General features: G+C 41.7%; 1 protein-coding gene across 5 annotated transcripts in view; it reads left to right on the forward strand.

Moving 5' to 3' along the window:
- Positions 1–18743, forward strand: part of SHLD1 (shieldin complex subunit 1) — an 89328-nt gene that overhangs the window by 25974 nt on the left and 44611 nt on the right. The window lies entirely within an intron of this gene.

An 18743-nucleotide genomic window follows, 5' to 3' on the forward strand; every position in this document is an offset into this window, starting at 1 on the left:
ACCTTTCCCAGTGGAACTGTCCTTAGTGTCCATCTCCCGCCTTTTGCCCGTGGCTGTGCCTGACCCTCTGCAGCACTCCCAGCACTCCCGCTGGGCTGCACACAGTCCCCCAAGGAAGCTTCTGTGCCTGGGCGTTTCTCTCTGCGCAACAGCGTTCTGGAATGTCTTAGAATGGGTGAACAATGATTGCTTCTGTTTGTGGAGGGCTTGCTGCCCATCAGGTTCTGTGCTGCTGGGCTCCACGCTTAGTGTTTCACAAACCTTTGCCACTTTCCATTTTTACCACAAACCTGAAAAATGGAAATTAGCCCTATTTTATACCTGAGGACATGAGGCTTAGAGAAGTTAGGAAACTTGCCCAGTGTCACTAATTAAATGGCAGAGCTGGGGCGAATCCAAAGGCAGCATTTTAAGTCATACTTTGAGACAAGTTTGCTTTTTTCTAACCTGGAAAGTAACCAAGGGGCTGATACCCATGGGACAAGGAGCTGCTGGAAATAAATGTAGGCAAGTTCGTTAGCTTGATAGAGCAAACAACTCATTTTGGGAGGGGGTAATTTTAGGGAGGAATATTAGGTTTTGATACTATTTTATTCAGACTTAAATATTTTCAAAAATTTTCTTCGGCTGTACACCCGGCCACTCTAGTACTTTTGTAGGTTATGCCATTTATTACTGACAATACTCGTGACTGTTTTAAAAATGGACCAGATCACCCAGAGGTTCCTGTGAACTAAGTGGAAATGGTATGTTTGAGCCATGATGGGAGCAAGGATTATGCTGGGGTCAAATGGGAGGCAGCCATCCGTTTATTTAACAGCCCACATCTGACAGTTTATGCTAAATGGAAATAACTGGGCTCAGGTTTATCCACCACAGAAGGACTTCATTCTGACATCAGTAGGAGATGCTTACATGGAAAGCTGTTTATTTTGTTGTAAACATTCTAGATCTGCCTTTGGTGAGAAGATTTTCTACAAAGTAAACTTAGGTTGTCACTGGTAATCTGGCCGTTACCAAGCCATGAACTTGAGATGGACAGCCTTAACCTCTGGGGGAGTCACTGCCCTGAGTGCCCAGCCAATGGGCTCTGCGCTGACCATCTTCCACCACGTGTTTCTCAGACTGTCCAGGAGCCTGAGGGTTCACTTTCTACTTGTAAATTGAGTCGCTTTCCTCCCCTCACTGCATGTTCTAAGGTGCCTGTGGTTACAGGCTCTCTCCCTCACCAGCCGCCTGGAGACTTTGGCCCATGTTTTAATCTAGTCCAATAACTCTGGATCCCTAGTTTGTCAGAGACCCGGCCTATCTGCACGTTGGTTTCTGCAGGTGTCCCGATGGTGGCCATCCCGTCTCAGCTTCTCAACACATCCACTTCCCAAGCCAACTTCATTCTTGGTTTGCTTTTTGCTGCTGTGTGTTGTTAGGAAATTGCTCTTCTAGGGGTTGGTGAATGGTCAAAAGTTTCGTTAGGAAATTGCTCTTCTAGGGGTTGGTGAATGGTCAAAAGTTTCCAGTTGCAGTCACCAGGGTCGCCCAGCATTGGGCGCATCCAACCTGGGACTCACTGCACTTGGCTCCTTTTGTATGGATTCCCCGTGTCACCATGCATCTGCCTCTTTTGTGGGCCTGTCACTGACCCAGCTTCTGGAAGAAGGCCCTGCTCTCCCTCCTCCCTCGTCACCTCACGCAAGACTCTTCCTCATTCTCCGGCCGTGACCTCCACCCCAACTGCTCCTGCTCAGGTGCCGGGAGCGAAACAGATACTCCTCTGCCCTTATCTGCTGTGCCCAGCTGCCACCTCACTGCCCGTGCCCCGGGGGAGGGGATTCGTGGCAAAGGACGTGAGGCTTGAGAGTGCTTTCCAAGAAGTGCGCAGGTTGATAAGAATCTGAGAGTATTAGAAAAACCTCAAAGCCTTGGTCGTTTCTGTCTGGGTACCAAAGGCAGGTGAGGCCAGGCTCTGTCTAAATAAACAGAGCTCATCTGTCCTGAGGTGACCGATTAGCCACTTCCTATGAATTGCTGGGGAGCAAACAACAACTTATCACCTTGGCCAAGCACAGGATTGTGAAACCCCCGCCTTTGCGCTTCCTGGGGAGATCAGGCAGAAGAGCCACACGCCAAGAAGTTCCTCCCGAAACACAGTTGGCTTCACGTCCTCTATTTAAATCCCCTTGAGATGTCCTGGTCCACTTCACTTTCCTGCCAACTCCTCGCAAGGCTCCTGTGCCTCATTTTCAGGACTGTGTAATATGATGTCTGGGGTATTTGTTCAAAATATTTAACAACCAATTCAACAGTACTGCAATATTTTAACAACTGGCAAGGCTGTGCAGGTGCACACCAGCTGAATACAAGCCCCTGCTGGTGTCTAACTACTCATTAACACAGGCCTGCTGTTCCAGTCGGGCCTGTTTCTGTGCTGAGTCAGGCCCTGGTGCCTCAGCTGCATTGTTTCCCTCATTGAAGTGTGCTCTCCCCTCCCTGATTAGCTCCAGTCTACTCCAGAGACTGATGAATCCAACCTGTCAGTTAGTCCCAAGTACATTTTTGTTGATAGACTTGAACTCCCTGCCTCTTAGATACACATTTCCTTTCTCTTTCATTACTGGGCTTGAAGAAAGCATATAGTAAACAGAATGAAAGTGCAGAGTGAAATGGCAAATAGTCTTGGAGAAACCTCTCAAACTCAAAGTCACAAAGGCTTCCTGGAGGTGCAGTTCCTGTGTGTACCATTCTAGCTTGATAAACTCTGGGTAGCTCACGTGGCCTGTCTCATCAGAGCCCTTGCAAACCTTTATCCTGGAGAGCACCCAAGATGTATTCTAATGCAGGACACAGTGTTCCTCTGCAGTTGCTTTGACATTGCAGCGTGGAGGTGGGAAACCTCAGCCCTTTCCTCCAACTTGAACTTCTAAGAGCAGTTGTTGGGGAAATTAGTTGAGTGTATACAGCAAGTTGAATATTAAACACAGTGTCTTAGATGATTAAAGGCCCTGCTGACAAGTGGCTATAAGTTTAAAGTAAATGGTGGTTTGATGCTCCTTATTCTTCTTTTGGAATCTGTCAACATCCCAATCTTCAAAGGCCATTTTATAACCTGTGTGTTTAGGCATTTCATCCAAGGAATTTATTTTTTAAGAGTAGATAAGCATGTCTTTTTCCTTTCTGCTATTCATGTGGTATCCATTTGTAGTTCTTGAATATTTTATTTCCATAAGAAATTATAAGCTCTTAAATTCAAAATCTTAAAATAGAATTTACATAATAACTGTAGAATTTTGGATGTGGTGTTGTCATTTTAAACAGGAGTCAGGGTATATTTCAGACGTGGAAATAATGTTAAAGACATTTTCTTTATAGCTGCATTAAATAGTACCCAACCTAGTAGCTAATGACAGAGCCTCCTCTAAACTGGACCTAAGATACACTCAGGAAGGGAAAGAAGGAGACTGATGAGCCAATTCTCTGAGAAATCATAGAACAAAATCTGAAACTTCCTATCACATATCAAGTTGATGGATTTTATTTGGGAAGTTTGAGTATTCTTCATGGCAATGCATCTCTGCATTTTGTTACCACTTCCTGGATTGAGTTATGCAGATTCAGCCAACTAGGCTTAATTTTCAGGTTCTAAACGGGTTTTGAACTCTTTTCTTGCCACTGTTGGAAGGCAGCAATGTGTCCTAATTGTGTGACCCAAGGAGTGAAGGGTAAACCCTAAGTGTACATGATTAAGGCCCACAGAGTTAGAGAGTGGTACAGCTTCTGGGCCAGTGTGCCCAAACTGTGCTCCAGGCAGCTTTTTGAGAGCTACAGGTCAGGACTGGGAGACAGTAGTGAGCCCTGGACTCTCCACTCTTGCTCATCCTCCAGATAATTATTCATTGGAAGAAAGGATGTCAGGGCCAAAAAAAAGGTTTGAAAACTACCAAGGTCTCCTAGTTGTCTCATTTTCTCCAAGGGGAAGTTGAACCCCAGGATATTGAAGAAAGTCACTGAAAGTCACATAGTGACCTGGCAACTCCTATTTCCTTGGAGACCCTCTTTACAGACTACTTCTAACTGTGACTTTTCTATCCCTTAAAAATATATATATATACATACATATAGTTCTGTATTTTAGCCTGCTAAACTGTAGACAATGTTAAATAGTCAGTAGAGGTGATAACAGTTTGAGTAGAATTCTTTTTTTAATAAATTTATTTATTCATTTCTTTATTTTTGGCTGCATTGGATCTTTGTTGCTGTACGCGGACTTCTCATTGTGGTGGCTTCTCTTGTTGCGGAGCACGGGCTCTAGGCACGCTGACTTCAGTAGTTGTGGCTCATGGGTTCTAGAGTACAGGCTCAGTAGTTGTGGCACACAGGCTTAGTTGCTCTGCGGCATGTGGGATCTTCCCGGACCAGGGATCAAACCCTTGTCCCCTGCATTAGCAGGCAGATTCTTAACCACTGTGCCACCTGGGAAGCCCGAGTAGAATTATTTTTAAGGCTCAGGAATGCTATTTGTGATCTGTACCATCTCTCATCATCCTTTGAGTGTCAAGGACACTTGCTGTGGGAGAAGAGGCTTGTTTACTTCTGTGCACTCTGCCTGCAGTTACAGGTTTTTTTTTTTGTTTGTTTGTTTGTTTTGTGCGGTACGTGGGCCTCTCACTGTTGTGGCCTCTCCCATTGCGGAGCACAGGCTCCGGACGTGCAGGCTCAGCTGCGATGGCTCACGGGCCCAGCCGCTCCGCGGCATGTGGGATCTTCCCAGACCAGGGCACAAACCCGTGTCCCCTGCATCGGCAGGCGGACTCTCAACCACTGCGCCACCAGGGAATCCCGAGATTACAGTTTTAAGGATACCCCTAAAGACTGTCTTTTAAAGCTATTAAGAAAACTGTATTCTTATATTTTATAGTATTGTGAGTTTTTTCCTGCTTACAAAATAATACAAACGAGTGGAAAATTAAAATAAATTCTAAAAACAAACAAGGAAAGCGGTTTAACTTCATTTCTTTACAATGTATTCAGTAATTGTTATGTCCAGAATTTTCTTTTACAAAGAACTTTTTGGAAAATATTGGGACATGTTAAGCACAGTATAGATAAAAAGATGAGGACGTTATCCATGGACCAATGCCATTTTAGAAGTAAAGTGTAAGGGGAGAATGGGTTAAAATAATATCCTGTGTTTTTAGCCAGTAATACTTAAGCAGCTACTCTGGGTCTGGAGCCTGGACACGTGCTTGGCAGGCTCTTGCTATGGGGCAGAGTTTGAGTCTGCTGCCCTCTTGTGGCCACTTTTTTCATGTTCCTTAGCCTTACAGAGAAAAAGAATTTAAATGTACCATGTGTTAAGCCTTTGTAATTCATTCTTTGCAGAGTTTTTTCATCTTAAAACAAAGATGAACAAAGTTGTTAGAGATTATTTTACTCATTTGAAGTCTGAGAAAGTGACTTATTAATTAGGCCTAGTTACTGCACATGTTATATAATTTGAGGACACCTTTTCACATATCTTGCTTGATTGATTACAGGGTAGAATACAGATATAAAAAATGCTATCTGACTTTTTTTTCTGCACATTTGCCAAATAAATGTTATATTTTCTTCTGAAAAGATAAGATCAAAGGATTTAAATATGCCTTATTTGATGAAATTATAGGAGCATTAAAAGGTAAGAGATTTAAAAAATCTTTTGTAATCTGATAAAATAGTGTAGACCTATTTCTCCCTGCTTTTCTCTGCTAAGTACAACTATACACCCTGGAAACGCAAGTGGCATCCAAAGTAGGACATTTGCAGTGGTAAGAATAAGATGAATTGTTTTGGGGGCCCCAGGACTGAAGGAACAGCATAGAGAAGGTGACCAGGACCAGTGCACCCTGACCTACATCTAGAAACAAGAAGGGGTCACATAGGCTCCTCTCACCCCATGATTGACAGGTTGTCTATCCAACATCATCAGGAGAACCCAGCACCCAGCAAGGGGGAGCCTATAGGAGACCCGTAGCAATAAGTGACCAGGGGAAGTGCTCTCCTCCACTGGGCCCAAGATGCCCCTCCCCTACTAAGCCAGACCTAGGCATCCAGGAAGCACAAACAGGGGGATTCTGCCAGCACTGCAAGTGACCCAGCCTGGGAAGTCCCTTTATCTTCATGGGCCTGAGACTCCCCTCCTTTACCCACATTCACTCTGGCAGCTGGGGAGCAGCAAAGAGGGGGGCACTGTAAAGGGGAACCCCACCTCAACAAGCAGCCCTGCCTGGGAAGTCTGCCCAGGGGCCTGAGATCTCCCCCTGCCAAGGAACACCTATAGGCCAGGCCAGGCCCTCAGACAATACCAGCAGGGACCTGTGGGGGCCTCAGCAGCACCAGACAAACCACAATGAACAGCAGAGTCTCTGAAAATTAGACCGCAGCCCATGAAAGCAGGCCAGAACCTGAGTGCTGAACCTAAAGAGAATGGCTGCCTGCTAAAAAGAAGGATTTAAATAGGACCAAGATTCTCTAAATGAATAGTCTCTAAACATAGTGGACAAATGTTCAGTATACAACCCCAAATCACCTGTCAAACCAAGAGCTGAAAAGTCACAACTTGAACGAAGAAGCAGTCACAGACACCAACAGTGAGATGAATCACACTGATTTGGAATTAAATGACAAGGGTTTTAAAGCAACCAACATAAAAATGCTTGACAATCCATTACAAATTCTCTGGAAATAAATGAAAAATAGAAAATCTCAGCAAAGAATTAGAAAAAGAAGCAAATGTAAATGGTAGAATGAAAAATACGACAGCCAAAAAACTGATGAATTGAACCTCATCAGAATTAAAAACTTTTGCTCTCTGAAAACCCACATGATGAGGATGAAAAGATAAGATGCACACTGGGAGAAGTATTTGCAAATCTGATATCAGACAGAGGACCAGTATCTCTAGAGTATGTAGAAACCTCAAAACTCAACAGAAAAAAATAAACAATCCAATTAGAAAATGGGCAAAAGACACAAAGAGACATTTCTCTGAAGGGGATATCCAGATGGCAAATAAGCACGTGAAAATGTGTTCAACATCATTAGCCACAGGGAAATACAAACTAAAACCATAATGATACCTATCAGAATGCTAAGATTAAAAAATATGACAGCACCAAATGCTGGTGAGGAGGTAGAGAAACTGGATCATTCATACATTGCTGGTGAGAATGTAAAATGGTTCAGCCACTCTGGAAAATGGTTTGGCAGTTTCTTATATAAAACTAAACATGCAGTTACCACATGATCCAGTAATTGCACTCTTGGACATTTAATCTGAGAGAACTGAAAACTTAGATTTGTGCAAAAACCTGTACATGAATGTTCATAGCATGTTTATTCATAATAGCTAAAAACTTGAACTGCCCAGTTATCCTTCAATAGGAGAATTGTTAAATTGTGGTGCATTCAGACCATGGAACACTGCTCTGCAGTAGAGGAATGAACTAGCCATGCACACAATAGCTTGGGTGAATCTCCAGGGAATTAGGCTGCATGGGAAAAAACAGCGGATTCCCAGAGGCTACATACTGTATTCCATTTATATAATTTTTTTTTTTTTTTTTTTTTGTGGTACGCGGGCTTCTCACTGTTGTGGCCTCTCCCGTTGCGGAGCACAGGCTCCGGACGCGCAGGCTCAGCGGCCATGGCTCACGGGCCTAGCTGCTCCGCAGCATGTGGGATCTTCCCGACCAGGGCACGAACCTGTGTCCCCTGCATCGGCAGGCGGACTCTCAACCACGGCGCCACCAGGGAAGCCCTATATAATATCTTTGAAATGACAGTATTTTTAGAAATTTTAGAACAGATTAGTGGACACCAGGGATTGGGGTGGGCAGAAGGATGTGGGCCTGGTTATAAAGGGCAACATGAGGGATCCTTGTGGTGAGGGAAATATTCTGTATCTTGATGGTGATTATGGATGTGTGAATCTACACATGTGATAAAATCGTATAGATACACATAAATGATTTTAAGTAAAACTGAGAAATATGAATAAGATGGTTGGATTTATCAATGTCAATATACTACAGTTTGAAGTACAATACATTAGGAGAAAGTGGGTAGAAGTTCACAGGATCTATCTGCATTATTTCTCAGGCTTATTTCAATAAAACTTCCTGTGAAAAAATCTGTTGGACATCTCAAGAAATACTGGTCCTTTTTTTTTTAAAATGCCTGTCAGATCACCTTTTCCTTGTTATGCCTTATATTTCTCTGAAACAACTTTTAAAATCATTATACAAATAAACAGTTGCCTATCTTTGATCATTTTCACTCTTTCTAATGTTCTGCTATTATAAAGGGCTGTGTTCAACATTCTTATGGTTAAACCCTTATATATACCTTAAATTGTTCTTCAAGCTATGTTTGTATAAGAAAAATTGCTGTATCACAATAAATTTTTTGTTTTCTTTTTTTGCGATACGCGGGCCTCTCACTGTTGTGGCCTCTCCCGTTGTGGAGCACAGGCTCCGGATGCGCAGGCTCAGTGGCCATGGCTCATGGGCCCAGCCGCTCTGCGGCATGTGGGATTTTCCTGGACCAGGGCACGAACCCGTGTCCCCTGCATCGGCAGGCGGACCCTCAACCACTGCGCCACCAGGGAAGCCCATGATATTTCTAGCTTTTAACCCACACAGCTTCAAAAGTCATTTAGTGGTTCTGTGCCCTGCTTTCCTTCTCTGTGAAATAGGAACAAGGCCTTTTTCTCCCCAATTCCCAGGGATTTTGGTGTTCTTTCTTCTTTGTTTTTCTTCCTTGGCTCTGTCTTTATTTTATGCTATCTTGTGATTTTGTGTGTCCTTAAAGCCACCTTCAGTCCTTGATGGGAAAAGGTAGGGGTATAAGTAAGTAAAGAACCACAAAAATAAAATAAAGAGAGTTATGAAAGCACTGAAAGAAGTTCAAAGCATCACGCATATGAGAAATTTTTAGCCAGTGAGTGTTATCAATGGCAGAGGTTGGAAAATTCACTTTGTCATTTTGTCTGTTAGGTTAGAAATGTTCAAATCATTGTAGACTTCATGTGATACCTACAGAAGATAAAATATTAGAAAAACATGGATGAAATAAACTTTCTTTGGTCCTTTGAAGATAGAAGTTCTGAAATAGTTAAGTAGCAGAGGTAAGAATATACTTTTTTTTTTTAGAATGTACTTTTAAGACATGTGGCTGGAAGTTCTTATAAAGGAGAATTAACATAGAGATTGTGATACATCTCTCACCCTCAGGAAGTGCTCACTGCAAAGGTCACACAAAAGAATGATTACAAAGGGAGTATAAAGTCACTTATAAATAGTCATCACAATAGCTGACATATATTGTTTCCTTGGCCCTATCCCAGGTAATCCTTCAATAAGCAAGGGGAGAGATACTGTTTTCATCCCCATTTTAGAGATTTCTTTTTTTTTTTTGGCTGTGTGGCGTGTGAGATCTTAGTTCCCCAACCAGGGATCAAACCCGTGCCCCTTGCAGTAGAAGCACAGAGTCCTAACCCCTGGACCACCAGGGAACTCCCTCATCCCCATTTTAGAGTTGAGAAAACTGAGGCCCAGCTAAGTTATTTAACCAAGGCTATGGTAGAACTAGGCAGTCTCACTCCAGAGCTTTGTCAGTGACCACCATACACAATATTGCCCAAGTGGTTCCCTCAAGCAGCAGTGCTTCTCGAGGTTTCCTCCAAGGCTGACACCATCAAGTTCTCTGTCACACACACTCCTGGGCCAGGGCCAGGATAAAGGGAAATGGGTGACTTTTTGCTCTGGCTCCCATCTGGCTTGATCACCAGCCCTGGCCTTCCCCTGGGCTTATTCTCACCCTAAGCATATGCTCAAAAAGCCCACAACACTTGTAATTCAAGAGGGGCTGAATTTCAACACAACATTCTTGAAAACCAGAGAGGCATGAGGACATTTGTTCTTCATCTTGTTTGACTGAAGATTCCTTCAAAAATCTGATAGATGGATAAAGAAGATGTGGTACATATACACAAAGGAATATTACTCAGCCATAAAAAAGAATGAAATAATGCCATTTACAGAAACATGGATGGACCTAGAGATTATCATATTAAGTGAAGTAAGACAAAGAAAGACAAATATTATATGATATCACTTCTATGTGGAATCTAAAAAATGATACAAATGAACTTATTTACAAAACAAATAGACTGACAGTCATTGAAAACAAACTTATGGTTACCAAAGGGGATAGCAGAGACAAAGGGGGAGATAAATTAGGAGTTTGGGATTAACATATACACATTGCTATGTATAAAATAGGTAAACAACAAGGACCTACTGTATAGCACAGGGACTATATTCAATGTCTGATAATAACCTATCATGGAAAAGAATCTGAAAAAGAATATATAGATATAGATATAGATGTATATATATAGATAGATAGATGTGTGTATATATATATGAATCATCTTGCTCTACACCTGAAGCTAACACAACATTATACATCAACTATACTTCAATTTTTTTAAAATGGTTTTTAAAAAGAAAGAATCTGGGGAATTCCCAGGCAGTTCAGTGGTTAGGACTCGGTGCTTTCACTGCTGGGGCCAGGTTCAATCTCTTGTCGGGGAACTAAGATCCTGCAAGCCGTGCAGTGCAGCCGAAAAAAAAAAAAAATCTGATAGAAAAAATGAAAACTTTCCCCACGGGGGGAAAAAGGGGGCCTCAAATGTAGCATGCGGTTTTGAGGGAACCCCCGCCAGAAGCCTAGGCCTTGATTTAACATTTAAAGGAATAAAACAACAATGACAAGAGGAGGTGTTGATGGGCTTGCTAACTCGGAGTTGGGAGGCTGTCTCCTTCCTCCTCAATCAAAAGAGGAAGTTGCCTATTCCTATGACTTGATCATTAAAATTAATGCAAAACATTAGTATAGTTCCCGAAAAGAATAATCTATCCTCCACTCAGTCTCTTGTGTGTTTTCTACGTGACTTTAAGGTCCCTGCAGGCTAGTTTTGTTTGTTCAGGGTCTGCCACATCCTGTAAAATCTTTCACTGTCTTGGAACCAATCTGGGACTGTACAAGAACATTTCCGTGATGGCCTAACAGGAATTCCATCGCAGACATTGCCCTAGATGAAGGTGTCTGTCACCTAACTAACCCTGTAGACCAGTGCATTTGACATTTTTCCACTGGCATGGATATGTGGATACATGTGCTGGTGCATCTAACAGGGATTTATGTTTAGAAGCCAGATCTTGTTCAGCTTTTTTTTTTTTAATAATAATTCTTTTTTATAAATTTATTTTTGCCTGTGTTGGGTCTTCGTTTCCGTGTGAGGGCTTTCTCTAGTGCCACGAGCAGGGGCCACTCTTCATCGCGGCGCGTGGGCCTCACTATCGCGGCGTCTCTTGTTACGGAGCACAGGCTCCAGACGTGCAGGCTCAGTAGCTGTGGCTCACAGGCCTAGTTGCTCCGCGGCATGTGGGATCTTCCCAGACCAAGGCTCGAACCCTTGTCCCCTGCATTGGCAGGCAGATTCTCAACCACTGCACCACCAGGGAAGCCCTCTTGTTCAGCTTTGCATGAGATGTTTCCTATTGACTTGATAAACTTGAAGTGTTTGAAGGCAAGGAGAAAAACAACAAACAACCCAAGAGATGCCACATATTCAGATTCTTTGGCAGTTTATTTACTGAAAAGAGAGTTATGTGCTGGTGGTGAATAAGGCCTTTGCCCAGCCCGGGAAATCTTGTGGAGTCCGGGCAGCAGGAGCCCTGGCAGCATCCCACGGTGATCAGCTGAGGGAAAAACAAAAATCTTACAACACTGTCCCCAAATGCCCCCTTTCCCTCCCAGAAGATAATCTTGTTTTGCCAGACATAGGAAAGCTGTACCTGATGCTCAGCTCTTGGTCTAACAGTCATGAAGCTACTGTAACATGACTGTGTTTCCCCTGCTCACTGTCCTTTATCAATCAGTTCCCCATCACCCTTTTAGTTTCTTGAAATAAAGAAATTAGACCTTTCTACAAGTGGTACATTTTTCGGTTTCTTTAGACAGGAAAAAGGTACTTTGGGGCAGGCAACAAAGTAAGAATGTAAATATTTGAACTGTCTGCTAAATTTGTGATCAGACAGAGGTGAGCCTAATGTTGTAGGACACGTGGCTGGGCCTGGCGACCTCCTTTTCTTTGTTGAATGGGGAGAAAGTACAGCTTTTGGGGCTTAAAGGGTTTTATCATTTTTTACTGGGTGTCCTTAGGCATGTTAAGAACTTCTCTGAGCCTCAGTTTTTCATCTGTTTTATGGGGCTAATAGCACCTAACCAATGGGGTTGGACACACAACAGGTGTCACAAATGACAGTCCTCACCTCTATACTTTTAACTCTTGTTTAAGCATCAGGCTCAATGGTCCATAATGTATAGATTTCTAGATTATACCTTCTTCCTCCCTGTTGAAAATTAAGACACTTGTCTCTTTTTCTTCTGTCATATATCCACCTCTTGTGATGGTTAAGAGCACTGATCATTTTCCTATATTACTGTGAGAAAGCGTATCATCTGCAATAAATGCCTTGTGCCCATTTCTACTCTTACCAGTCAGGCCTGAGTTTTGATAAACTACTTCCCAAGTTCTGAAGGAATTGGGTTTAGGGCTAAAAGAAATCAAACAATAATCTTGATAGAAGTGGAACAGAGGCCCACAGTGTTGTCCCTGGATCTGTTGAGGTCGCTGGCATCTGCTTCTGGCTATGGACAGAGAGATTCAGCATCACTATGTCTCTTCAGAGTGATGGGAGAATTGACTTTCCTAGCCATCTTGCCTGCCTATGCTGTGCTGATCAGTTAAGGTACCAACATTCCTTATTTGTATCCCCTGTTTTTGTTTCTGTACACCCAGGGGATGTAAACTGAGTGACTTGGGGTGAGAGAGGGTGTAGAGTGGCATTGATGGTTGCCAGCCCTGTCACCATCTTCTCCACTAATATGCCACAGATTGTGTCTTTCACTGCAAGACTTGCTTTTAGTACCTGAGAGCAAGTGAGTTGTCCTGTAACCATCACCTGTAATTTTCTGCCTTGAATCCTCATTGTGTTCATGAGCACACTAGCTTAGAAGTCAGCTGGCTAGCAGCCACATGCTGGGACAGTGCCCACTGCTTTCAGCTGCAGCCCCGCAGGGCTGTGCTCTATGTCTTGGGTCCCTTTCCTATGCTGGGCCAAGGGCAGCTCTTGGCCACATTTGATTCTGCTTGAATTGTGATTCAAAATTGGGACAATGATATCATTTTGGTATTAAAAAAATTAAAATCCAGAAATACAGTGTAAACTCCTGACTTCTGAAAATATTTCTGAAAATAATATATAGGATACTACATTATTCAAAGCAGTTTCATAAGTTAGAGTCCTATTTCTGTGGAATGTTCCCAATTTGGCAAGCCAGATAACCCGAGAATTATTTGAACACTACTGGAAAAGCAGTGCCCTGGAGACTTCCTTTTTAAAGATATAGCCTTTCTTTGTCAGGCTTCAGGATTCGTGCCCTGGAAGCCATTAGTGATTTCAGGCAATGAGCTGTAGAGAAAATCCAAAGCATATCTTTCTTGTTGCAGACTTGCTGCTACATTTTTGGAGGGAGGTCCCCACTTTGGGGATAGTTATGATATTAGTGATGAAGACAGTCATCCTTTTAAAAAATTTATTTAAATAAATAACACAGAAGGGTATGAAATGAAATATAAAAGTCTCATGTCTCTTCAGTACTTCTCCCTAGAGATCATCATAAATAACTTCTGTGCATCTTTCCAGATATTTTCTATGCAATTATAAGCATATACATACATATAGTTATACTTACCCATACATACATATACACACATACACATACACCACATATATTACACATAACACAAACAGCTCATGTATCTGTTTCTTAGAAATGCAAATGGGATTTTACTATACATACCATTTTGTATCTTACTCTTTTCACTTAATGCTATATTAAGGCATCTTGCCATTTTAGTACATGTAAATCTCATATTTTGGGTGGCTGCAGAGTATTCCACTGTATGGTTGGACCATACTTTATCTGATATGATGTCTGTTGGTGGATGTTTAGGTCATCCCCACTTTTTAACTCTCACAGAAAATCTGGTAGTGGGTTTCCTCATAACATATCTTACCCAATGCATTTGGTGAATGAATACTCTCATTAATAGAATCATATCTTGAGAACTATATTGCTTTATTTTAAATATTAGTGATTTAGTGGATTTTAGTGGAGAATATTTATAATAAAGCCTATTGACTAACAAAAGATCCCTTTAAGAATGTATAAGAAACATTTACAGATGGCGGAAGGGCTATAGAAGTCAGGTTAGTTGGGTTGATCTTACTATTTGCTAGGAGTTAATTCACGGTAAAATATTTGTTTTAGAATGTCAAATTAATATGCCATGAAGGAATTTAAGGGGGGTGGCGTTTTTAAATGAGTTTCCATAGTGGCAGATACAGAGCTGTGGCACATGCATCATTAGAATGTTCTTCCAGAGGTGGAACTATAAAAGGATTTTTCATAAGAGGAGGTGAGAAGTGTTGGGGTGGATTCTTCTTTCTAAAACTGTGTTCATAAGTGATAAAAGTGACAGCTTTATAAAAAGTCACTAAAGAACTAGATGTACAACAAAATAGTAGAAAGGAGCTGAATGTACATGTTTGCACAAAAATGGGCAACCCATTTTAATTCCATGAAATGAATACTAACTACTGTTTAGAGTAAATCTTGATAGCATTAACAGATATGCTCTCCTTGAAGTAAAAACTGACACTGCAGAAATACAAAGGATCATCAGAGACTCCTATAAGCAACTATATGCCAATAAAATGGACAAACTGGAAGAAATGGACAAATTCTTAGAAAAGTACAACCTTCCAACATTGAACCAGGAAGAAATAGAAAACATGAACAGACCAATTACAAGCACTGAAATTGAAACTGTGATTAAAAATCTTCCAACAAACAAAAGCCCAGGGCCAGATGGCTTCACAGGTGAATTCTATCAAACATTTAGAGAAGAGCTAACACCTATCCTTCTCAAACTCTTCCAAAATGTAGCAGAGGGAGGCACACTCCCAAACTCATTCTATGAGGCCACCATCACCCTGATACCAAAACCAAGCAAAGATGTCACAAGAAAATTTTCTTGTCACAAGAAAAGAAAATTGCAGGCCAATATCACTGATGAACATAGATGCAAAAATCCTCAACAAAACACTAGCAAACAAAATACTAGCAAACAGAATCACATGAAAAGGATCATACACCGTGATCAAGTGAGGTTTATCCCAGGAATGCAAGGATTCTTCAATATATGCAAGTCAATCAATGTGATACACCATATTAAGAAATTGTAGGATAAAAACCATATGATCATCTCAGTAGATGCAGAAAAATCTTTTGACAAAATTCAACACCCATTTATGATAAAAAGTCTCCAGAAACTGGGCATAGAGGGAACCTACCTCAACATAATAAAGGCCATATATGACAAACCCACAGCCAATATCATTCTCAGTGGTGATAAACTGAAACCATTTCCTCTAAGATCAGGAACAAGACAAGGTTGTCCACTCTCACCACTATTATTCAACATAGTTTTGGAATTTTTAGCCACAGCAGTCAGAGAAGAAAAAGAAATAAAAGGAATCCAAATTGGAAAAGAAGAAGTAAAACTGTCACTCTTTGCAGATGACATAATACTATACAAAGAAAATCCTAAAGATGCCACCAGAGAACTACCAGAGCTAATCAATGAATTTGGTAAAGTAGCAGGATACAAAATTAATGCACAGAAACCTCTGGCATTCCTATACACTAACAATGAAAAATCAGAAAGAGAAATTAAGGAAACACCCCCGTTTACTATTGCAACAACAACAAAAAAATACCTAGGAATAAACCCCACCTAAGGAGTCAAAAGATTTGTATGCAGAAAACTATGAGACACTGATGAAAGAAGTCAAAGACAATACAAACAGGTGGAAAGATATACCCTGTTCTTGGACTTGAAAAATCAACATTGTGAAAATGACTATACTCCAAAGCAATCTACAGATTCAGTGCAATCCCTATCAAATTACTAATGGCATTTTTCACAGAGCTAAAACAAAAAAGTTCACAGTTTGTATGGAAACACAAAAGACCCCGAATAGCCAAAACATTCTTGAGAAAGAAAGACAGAGCTGGAGGACTCAGGCTCCCTGACTTCAGACTATACTACAAAGCTACATTAATCAAGACAGTATGGTACTGGCACAAAAACAGAAATATAGATCAGTGGAACAGGATAGAAAGCCCAGAGATAAACCCACGCACATATGGTCACCTTATCTTTGACAAAGGAGGCAAGAATACACAATGGAGAAAATACAGCCTCTTCAATAAATGGTGCTGGGAAAACTGGACAGCTACATGTAAAAGAATGAAATTAGAAGACTTCCTAACACCATACACAAAAATAAACTCAAAATGGATTAAAGACCTAAGTGTAAGACCAAACACTATAAAACTGTTAGAGGAAAACATAGCAGAACACTCTATGACATAAATCACAGCAAGATCCTTTTTTTTTTAAAGTTAATTAATTAATTAATTAATTAATTTTTGGCTGTGTTGGGTCTTCATTGCTGCATGCAGGCTTTCTCTAGTTGCAATGAGCGGAGGCTACTCTTCATTGCAGTGTGCGGGCCTCTTATTGTTGTGGCTTCTCTTGTTGCAGAGCACAGGCTCTAGGCACATGGGCTTCAGTAGTTGTGGCACGCGGGCTCAGTAGTTGTGGCTCATGAGCTCTAGAGCACAGGCTCAGTAGTTGTGGCCCACAGGCTTAGTTGCTCTGCAGCATGTGGGATCTTCCCGGACCAGGGCTGGATCACATGTCCCCTGCATTAGCAGGTGGATTCTTAACTACTGTGCAACCAGGGGAGTCCCAGCAAGATCATTTTTGACCCACTTCCTATAGTAATGGAAATAAACAAATGGGACCTAATGAAACTTAAAATCTTTTGCACAGCAAAGTAAACCATAAACAAGACAAAAAGACAACCCTCAGATTGGGAGAAAATATTTGAAAATGAAGCAACTGATAAAGGATTAATCATCAAAATGTACAAGCAGCTTATGTAGCTCAGTATCAAAAAAACAAACAACCCAATCCAAAAATGGGCAGATGACCTAAATAGACACCTCTCCAAAGGAGACATACAGATTGCCAACGAACACATGAAAAGATGCTCAACATCACTAATCATTAGAGAAATAGAAATCAAAACCACAAGGTATCACCTCACACCAGTCAGAATGGCCATCATCAAAAATCTAGAAACAATAAATGCTGGAGAGGGTGTGGAGAAAAGGAAACCATCCTGGACTGTTGGTGGAAATGTAAATTGATACAGCCATTATGGAGAACAGTATGGAGCTTCCTTAAAAAACTAAAAATAAGGACTTCCCTGGTGGCACAGTGGTTAACAATCCTGCCAAAGCAGGGGACACAGGTTCTATCCCTGGTCTGGGAAGATCCCACGTGCTGTGGAGCAACTAAGCCCGTGCACCACAACTACTGAGCCCGCGCACCGCAACAAAGAGAAGCCACCACAATGAGAAGCACACGTACCACAGTGAAGAGTAGTCCCAGCTTGCCACAACTAGAGAAAGACCGTGTGCAGCAACAAAGACCCAACGCAGCCAAAAATAAATTTACCATATGACCAAGCAATCCCACTACTGGGCATATACCCTGAGAAAACCATAATTCAAAAAGATACATGTACTACAAAGTTCATTGCAGCACTATTTACAATAGCCAGGACATGGAAGCAACCTAAACGTCCATCAACAGAAGAATGGATAAAGAAGATGTGGTACATATATAAATAATGCAATTATTACTCAGCCATAAAAAGGAACGAAATTATGCAATTTGCAGAGACGTGGATGGACCTAGAGACTGTCATACAGAATGAAGTTAGTCAGAAAGAGAAAAACAAATACTGTATGCTAATGCACATACATGGAATATATAAAAAAAAATAGTACTGATGAACCTAGGGGCAGGGCAGGAATAAAGACGCAGACGTAGAGAATGGACTTGAGGACACAGGGGGGAAGGGTAACATGGGACGAAGTGAGAGAGTAGCATTGACATATATACACTACCAAATGTAAAATGGATGGCTAGTGGGAAGCTGCTGCATAGCACAGGGAGATCAGCTCGGTGCTTTGTGATGACCTAGAGGGGTGGGATAGGGAGGGTGGGAGGGAGGCTCAAGACAGAGGGGATATGGGGATATATGTATGCATATAGCTGATTCACTTTGTTGTACAGCAGAACTAACACAACATTATAAAGCAATTATACTCCAATAAGATATTAAAAAAATAAAATAAAAATAGATAAATAATTTATGGGGGTGGGGAACAGATATGCTCTCCTTAAACAGATCCTTAGAATTAGATTTATTTGTTCTGTGTTCACACTTAAATCCCCTTTTCCCTTTGTGGGCACATCCTTTCGGTCAGGTGTCTGATTAGTGGCGTCCATGTTGGGAAAGCTGTGTGTCTCATGTGAGGTGGGTCCCCAGTGCCACACTCCAGCTTGCTCCTGAAGGGACTGCCACTCTGCCACCAAGAATGGCCCTCGGCAGCTCCAGCTACAGGCCAGGACAAATTTTCTTCTAATTACT

The sequence above is a fragment of the Monodon monoceros genome, unplaced genomic scaffold, assembly GCF_005190385.1.
Source record: "Monodon monoceros isolate NGI ecotype Baffin Bay Population unplaced genomic scaffold, NGI_Narwhal_1 Super_Scaffold_13, whole genome shotgun sequence".
Lineage (NCBI taxonomy): Eukaryota > Metazoa > Chordata > Mammalia > Artiodactyla > Monodontidae > Monodon > Monodon monoceros.